Consider the following 8892-nt stretch of genomic DNA (forward strand, 5'->3'; position numbering starts at 1 on the left):
GTCCGCAGATCACTCCCATAAGTAAACAAAAAAATAGTGCAACAGGGATGTGGTTAGATAGATAGATAGATAGACAGACAGACAGACAGACAGACAGACAGATAGACAGACAGACAGATACATAGACAGACAGATAGATAGACAGACAGACAGACAGACAGATACATAGACAGACAGATAGATAGACAGACAGACAGACAGATAGATAGATAGATAGATAGATAGATAGATAGATAGATAGATAGATAGATAGATAGACACATAGTCAGAGTTGTAGGAGATCCTCCACATGTTTTATTGGATAATGTTTGGTTTCCTGTTTCCGGTTGGTGTGACGAAGACGAAGCTCCTCCACTCGTTCCATGTGACTCATGTCATCCTCCTGATGCATAACGTATCACAGTGGAGCACAGTGCAATACGCCATTTTCATGACATCATCCTCCAGTCTCTCCAGTGCCACTTGTGATCTCCGATCTCATCCCACTTCCTAAAACATACCTGTAGATGGACTGGATAAGGGAACTGGCTCCCAGGTGTGATCATAAAGAGGAATAAATCCTATACCAACTGACCCCAAGTTCACGATAAATATACAATCCTTATTTATGGAAATATATGTCACATATTTATACACAAGGCTAGCTATTTAGGTTAACTGATTTGTTTAAAAAAAACATATGTTATTCTGAAATAAACATTTCTGTAAATTGCTGGTGGAGATAATGAAAAAAATAATAATAAATAAAATATAAAATAAAATACAATAATTACAAAGGCCCTGCTATCTAATGAGAACATTTATTTCTTGTTAAAAAAAATAAATAAAATAAATACAAAAAAAATAAAATAAAATAAAATAAAATAAAATAAAATAAAATAAAATAAAATAAAATAAAATTAAATTAAATTAAATTAAATTATTACAAAGGTGCTGCCATCTAACGAGAACATTTATTTATTGTAATTTTGAATAAAACAATGAAATCTGGTTTTCTGTCTCCAAGCTAACGGAGTGATGAAATGTGAGGCAAAGGTCAGCTTGCAAGTTGTAAAAGAGAAGATTTCCACATACCAGTCATATTTTTAATAAATCTAAAATAAAAAACAGTGTACTATATATATGTTACATGGAGCTCTGTGCTGTAGTTACATGACTAAAAATACCGGCTGTATCTTTGCCACGTGAGCCCGGTGTGCTTAAAGCCGCCCTTTGACATGCTGGGGTCGTGTATCGATCCTCTGCTGTTCTGAAAGGAATCAATGTTCATACGCAAGCTGTAAGTAAAGTGAATTATACACCTAATGCACTTTCTGAGACAGCAGGCCTGCGGATATTATGGAGTATTAGTAACGTTATCCTTCCTTGCACGTTCCTCCTGAGCTCCTTTGCATTGTGATCTGTGACTCGGTGTTAGTGATGGGCCTGGGCGGCGTATTTTATTCTGGCTTCACGCCATCTTGGATTACTGCGATATGGATGATGGATGCACTTTCAGTCACTGCTGCAAAGTAGCATTTTGGCAGGAAGGAAGATTTTGAATGGCACTTCCGATGGAATAATGTTTTGGATTGATGATAATGAAAAAGCATAAAATCAATCAATAAATAAAATAATAATCATTATTATCATCAGGAACTATTTATTGTTAAACAGAAAATTAAAAATTATTTTTATTATTTAATTTAATTGATTTAATAAAATGTAACATTTGTATAATTATTTTTTTATTTAAAAAAAAAAAAAAATATATATATATATATATATATATATATATATATATATATATATATACACACACTATATTGCCAAAAGTATTCGCTCACCCATCCAAATAATCAGAATCAGGTGTTCCAATCACTTCCATGGCCACAGGTGTATAAAATCAAGCACCTAGGCATGCAGACTGTTTTTACAAACATTTGTGAAAGAATGGGTCGCTCTCAGGAGCTCAGTGAATTCCAGCGTGGAACTGTGATAGGATGCCACCTGTGCAACAAATCCAGTCGTGAAATTTCCTCGCTCCTAAATATTCCACAGTCAACTGTCAGCTGTATTATAAGAACGTGGAAGTGTTTGGGAACGACAGCAACTCAGCCACGAAGTGGTAGGCCACGTAAACTGACGGAGCGGGGTCAGCGGATGCTGAGGCGCATAGTGCGAAGAGGTCGCCAACTTTCTGCAGAGTCAATCGCTACAGACCTCCAAACTTCATGTGGCCTTCAGATTAGCTCAAGAACAGTGTGCAGAGAGCTTCATGGAATGGGTTTCCATGGCCGAGCAGCTGCATCCAAGCCATACATCACCAAGTGCAATGCAAAGCGTCGGATGCAGTGGTGTAAAGCACGCCGCCACTGGACTCTAGAGCAGTGGAGACGCGTTCTCTGGAGTGACGAATCGCGCTTCTCCATCTGGCAATCTGATGGACGAGTCTGGGTTTGGCGGTTGCCAGGAGAACGGTACTTGTCTGACTGCATTGTGCCAAGTGTAAAGTTTGGTGGTGGGGGGATTATGGTGTGGGGTTGTTTTTCAGGAGCTGGGCTTGGCCCCTTAGTTCCAGTGAAAGGAACTCTGAATGCTTCAGCATACCAAGACATTTTGGACAATTCCATGCTCCCAACTTTGTGGGAACAGTTTGGAGCTGGCCCCTTCCTCTTCCAACATGACTGTGCACCAGTGCACAAAGCAAGGTCCATAAAGACATGGATGACAGAGTCTGGTGTGGAGGAACTTGACTGTCCTGCACAGAGTCCTGACCTCAACCCGATAGAACACCTTTGGGATGAATTAGAGCGGAGACTGAGAGCCAGGCCTTCTCGTCCAACATCAGTGTGTGACCTCACAAATGCGCTTCTGGAAGAATGGTCAAAAATTCCCATAAACACACTCCTAAACCTTGTGGACGGCCTTCCCAGAAGAGTTGAAGCTGTTATAGCTGCAAAGGGTGGACCGACATCATATTGAACCCTATGGATTAGGAATGGGATGTCACTTAAGTTCATATGCAAGTCAAGGCAGGTGAGCGAATACTTTTGGCAATATAGTGTATATATATATTTATATATATATATATATATATTAATTAAGCTTTTATTTATTTATTATTTATTATTTTATTTATTTTTGCTTTGGGACAGTCATCAGATCCTGGCCAGTGAAATGATGGAGTGAGTGTATGGTGTAACTGCACCTTCCAATCTGCATTATTCAGCCTTCACACTGGTTTACACTCCTGACTGTATCAGTTTTCTAGAGAGAGAGAGAGAGAGAGAGCAAGAGAGAGAGAGGGAGAGAGAGAGAGCGCAAGTGAGAGTGAGAGAGGCAGAGAGAGAGAGCAAGGAAAAGAAAGTAAGGAAAAGAGTGAAAGAAGCAGGGGGGATGTAAGAGAAAGAGTAAAAAAGGTAGAAAGAGGCAGAGAAAGAGAGAGAGAGAGAGAGAGAGAGAGAATAGAAGAAAAAAAGAGTGAGAAAGGCGGAGAGAAAGAGAGAGACAGACACAGACAGAGTGAGAAAGAGAGAAAGCAAGAAAGAGTGGAAGAGGCAGAGAGAGAGAGAGAGAGAGAGAGAGAGAGAGATAGAATCAGACCCAAAAGGAAATGCAGATAATTTCCCCTTAGGTTAAGTTTCTGACTCTAAGTCAGTCAGGATATTTGTGTAAAAGTCACATGTTCTGCTTCATGTAAACGAGATACACAAATCCTCATAAACTCTATTCCTTTAATCCTTCACTCCTACTAATGTCATATTTAGCAGCGAGGCAGTGGAGGAGAGTGTGTGACTCTAACTCCTTTATTCTGCAGTTCAGATGCTGAACATCAGTGGCTATCTGAGGAATGAGGCCCTGCTCTGAGAGCCGGAGAGGATAAGAGTCCTAAAAAAGCATCTCCTGCGTGTGTCTGAGGCGTTTAGAGGTCTAGATTACAGAGTGAAGGGGGTCTGAAGGGGGTCTGAAGGGGGGTCTGAAAGGAATTTTGGGATATCTTTGTCACAAAGCAGTTTCTACTGCATAAGAAGCGTGAAGACTCATGCTAGCAAAACATAACAAATCGTCGCGTTGACATCCAGTTGCGAGCGTGAGTGAAAGCTAACATGAGGTAAATAAAAACTACTAGCCAAATTTAGCTCGCCAACGTTAAATAACTTAGCTAAATAAATTCAGATAAAGAATTTAATCCAGTTTTCTTTGCTAGCCTCTGTACTTTTTACTCAATACCAGAGAGCTAAGTTTACTAGCCGACTAGCACTTTAACGCTAACTAAATTGCTTGCTAGCAGATTAGAAGAGCAAGCTAGCTAACCTTTCTTTTTTCTTTTACTAAACTAGCAAAATTCTCCTCAGTATTTAATCATTTAACAATTATAACGCAGTAATGGATTTTATTTGCTAGCCATAGCTAGGCATACTAGCAGGCTAGCTAACATTATAGTAGCACAGTATGATGGTCATAATTAGCAGTAGTGTGATTAAAACCTGCAGATAGTTTGCTAACAAGCTAAAAGCTAACCTTAGCTAAAACATCTGATGGTTTCTCTTATTTAGCTTTAATTAAGTATATTTTAGTGGGGTAATGGAAACCATTACGATAAAAGTAGGCAAGTTTTGAGTACGAAATCTGTATAAGCAGCAAGCTAACATTATGCTAACTAGTTGATTAGCCCGTATAATTAAAACTGGTGTGCTTAAGGAGTTTAGCAAGGGGCTTTTTGTCACTTTTATTATGGATATTTTCGACAAGCTACAATTTAGAGCTGTCCAAACAATGCTGAAAGTCTGAACTCCAGTAAACTCCAGCAGTTGCTCCTCATAACGATCCTCCTCCCTCAGTGTGGTGACAGAACATCAATCTATCCTGTCATTCCTGATATTTTTAAAAAAACGTAACGCGATAGCTAGCTCTCGTGTCAACGCCAAGGAAGCCAGGTCAGGCCCGACCCCGGAGCTTCCTCCCTCGCTGAGCAGCTGGAAAAGTGAAAGCAGGGATAGAAATAACCACGTGTGTGTGTGTGTGGTGCTAGTCATCTCTGCACTCAGGGGATTTTCAGGAGACAAAAGGGCAACAGAATAATTCATGAAGCATGACTAAGTACTCTTTGATTTTTAGAGAGTGAGCACTCATGATGGCATGCTAGTGGTTAGCTCAGCGGCTCTCTTGTTCTTGCTTCACCTCTGCCTTCTTTATGAAATAAACATCGAGCTCCTCATATGAGGGCGGTGAGGTGGGCGGAGTGAGCGGATTCAAATCAGAAGATCAAGCTGAGAAGATAAATCTGAAGACTTGCTTCAAACAAATCATTATTATTATTATTATTATTATTATTATTATTATTATTATTATTTTATATTGTATGTTCCTTAGTGCTTGTTATAAGTCCCACCCCTAGGGGCGTGTCTTTGACAGCAATAACATATATATAAATATATATATATTTATATAAAACTGTAATTTTAAAGTATACCACTTTAAATGTTTTCATTTTAGACACGCCCTTGGGGGCGGGACACACATTCTAGCGGGCATCTGATTGGAGGAATGTTATATTAGTACAATCAGATGCCCACTGGAATGTGAAAGCAATAAAACATACAAAAACAGTTTTGGAGAGCTTTCAGCTGTAATTTTAAAGTATATCACTTCAAATTCATCCAATCAGATGCTTACTAGAATGTATATGTCCCGCCCCCAGGGGCGTGTCTTTGACAGCAATAAAAATACAAAACATATAGTTTTAGAGATCCAACTGTGATTTAAATACATCACTTCAAATGTTTTATAATTGAGTCGTTTCGTACTAATATTGCATTCCTCCCATCAGATGCCTTCAAGAATGTATATGTCCCGCCCTCAGGGGCGTGTCTTCACCAGCAATATATATATATACACATTTATACAAATAGTTTTGGAGTTTTTTGAACTGTAACTTTAAAGTATTTCACTTCAAATTCCTCCAATCAGATGCCTTCCAGAATGTATATGGCCCGCCCCTAGGGGCGTGTCTTCATCAGCAATAAAAAAATATGCACAAATAGTTTTGGAGATCTTTCAACTGTAATTTTAAAGTATATCAATTTAAATCCATACAATCAGATGCTTGCTAGAATGTATATGTCCCGCCCCCAGGCGCGTGTCTTTGCATATCATTCTCTTTTATTTTATTATTTTTTTTACAACCATCATTTAGAAGAAAGGGTTTTCTGCGTGATGGTGGTTATATCACAGGGAACCTCGCTGAACTTGTTGTTCAATGCTGAATAAAAATTCCATCTTCCGAACCACTTCAGACGTCTCGCAGTGATGACCTCGTCAAACTGGCGCCAAAGCCAGTCGACCTCGGCTCAACGTATTTGGGCGTGACTTCATGAAGGTACACGTCATCTGTATCATCATGGTTACTAATTACAGGCGTAGGATAGAAATATTAATATTCTACGCGTCAACAAACAGAACCCAAATCAAAATCTCCAGGTTTTCTTTTATTTCCCAGAGGGTGGAAGGTGCTTGTCTCACCTTGTACACAGGATATGAGCGAGAGACGTGTTATCGTTCCTCACGATATCTTAACATTCCTCAGAGATAGGCCCAGCATTCTTCTCGAGCACGAGAAATGCTGAATCATTGCTAGCTCTTCTGACTCGAGACGATCCGAGATCAACGTTTCTGCCGTGACTCATCTGAGACTTATTTCAGAGGAATAAGCAGCACATATGCTCCTTTAGTAAAGATCAGATCAGCTCTCACACCGTCACTTCTGGAAATATTCACAGTGATGAGTGAAGACTGAATTAAAGGAACACTCCAGCAATGTTAGCATGAATCACTGCATCATTCCCATTGATAGGAATCTTTCCTTTTCTCTGGACAAGATCTGAAATCTTTTAAGAAAGTTGTGTAAGGGCAGATGTCTGGATTCTGTCAGGAAGTGAAACGCGTTCTCAGTAAAACATGGCTTTTGGGACAGGGACTGATTTATTTCTCAGACGTTCCACAGCTTTAAGAGGATAATAATGCGTCCATCTTCTCCTTTAGACTGGAACAGGCCCAGGCTTTGTGTCCGGCTGTCATCACATCTCCTGTCGTTGATTGTTTTCTCATCACAGAGGTTTATTCCTTTCATTTCCTGTCACAGCGTATTGATACCACAAAGCGTTAAAAGCAACCGGAACTACTTTTTACTTTATTGGAAAATGAATAAAACTCCATAAGAAGATCTTTAGTGAGACTGGCTCTCTCTGTCTCTCTCTCTGTTGGTCATTCTTTGTCTGTCTGTCTGTCTGTCTGTCTCTCTCTCTCAGTCATTCTCTGTCTGTCTGTCTGTCTCTCTCTCTCTCTCTCTCTCTCTCTCTGTCGGTCATTCTTTGTCTGTCTGTCTGTCTGTCTGTCTGTCTGTCTGTCTGTCTCTCTCTCTGTTGGTCATTCTTTGTCTGTCTGTCTGTCTGTCTCTCTCTCTCTCTCTCTCTGTCTGTCTCTCTGTTGGTCATTCTTTGTCTGTCTGTCTCTCTCTCTCTCTCTCTCTCTCCCTGTCGCTCTCTCACTCTCTGTCTTTCCTTTTCTCTCTCTCTCACTCTCTTTCTGTTGGTCATTCTCTGTCTGTCTGTCTGTCTCTCTCTCTTTCTCTCTCTCTCTCTCTCTCTCTCTCTCCCTGTCACTCTCTCGTACATTCTCATTCATTTTCTTCACTCTGGTATCTCTCCTTCCCCTCCAGCGCTGACACAGATCCAAGTTTTAATTCATTTCTGCTCCTCACCCACACCATTTCACCCCTCCTTTTGAGTCTGACTTGCAGAAAAAGACCCCAGAAGATTTAGATGTGAGACGAAGGCAGACGCTCGAGTCACTTTAGCTGTCTCATCAGGATGGTGGTGCAGCGGCAGTACTGCAGCAGTGTGTACGGGGGCAGAAGAAGAAGAGGCAATACGATACCTGCTGTAACAGAATCCTGCACCAGAGCACAACTTTAAACAACACCATGGCTTTCCTCACTCCCGGTGCTGTGAGGCATCATGGGAGTTCGGTAAGAGTTACAGAATCATACCATGATTAATAAACCGGAGACTGAGGTGAGAGAAGGAGACAGAGAGAGAGGCAGACAGAGAGAGAGACAGACAGAGAGATGGAGAGACAGAGAGAGAGACAGAGAGGTGTTCCAGGTGTTTAAAAATCCCCCTCTCCAGTGACCGCATTAGGACTCGATGAGCCATTTTCCATTTTTCGCCCGTAGTGACATTCACATAAACGAAGAGATCAGCCTGGCTAAATATAAAAGCCTTCCAGATAAACATGTTACACGGAAAGTGACTGATCACTGGACACCAACACACACACACACACCAACACACACACACCAACACCCACACACACACCAACACACACACACACACACACCAACACACACACTGAATGCTTAGTCAACATCAAAAATAGAAAATTCATGGGCACACTCTGAAGAGGGATTTGCTGACCTTTGAGAGACAGAGCTGCTGAAAGGAAATGACGGGGAACCTGTGAAGAATCTGTCTGAGAAAGCAGACTTTTTAAAACCAAGACGAAGAAATCAGCAAAAGTCTGATCGAGTTCCACAATGACCCATTCACTGTGAATACAGATGAGAGAGCAGATCTCATTTTCTTTAGCATAAAGTGAGGAAATGACATCATTTGGAGATCACAGGCGCCCGTGAGCACATGTATGTGGAAGAGGGCTGGAAGCACTTTCCTGTAAACAGATCTATGGAGCTTCAGATGTTTTGAAGGAAGCATGTAGCATGGATGCTAGCTGTCATGTGATAGGTGGAGAGCTGGCTAGTGGACGGGAACTAGCAAGTGACCAAATTAGGTAGTGTTCCTTTAATGATAAAGGATAAAATAAATGATAAATTTTTTACTGTGAATTTCTGTT

The sequence above is a fragment of the Hemibagrus wyckioides genome, linkage group LG29, assembly GCF_019097595.1.
Source record: "Hemibagrus wyckioides isolate EC202008001 linkage group LG29, SWU_Hwy_1.0, whole genome shotgun sequence".
Lineage (NCBI taxonomy): Eukaryota > Metazoa > Chordata > Actinopteri > Siluriformes > Bagridae > Hemibagrus > Hemibagrus wyckioides.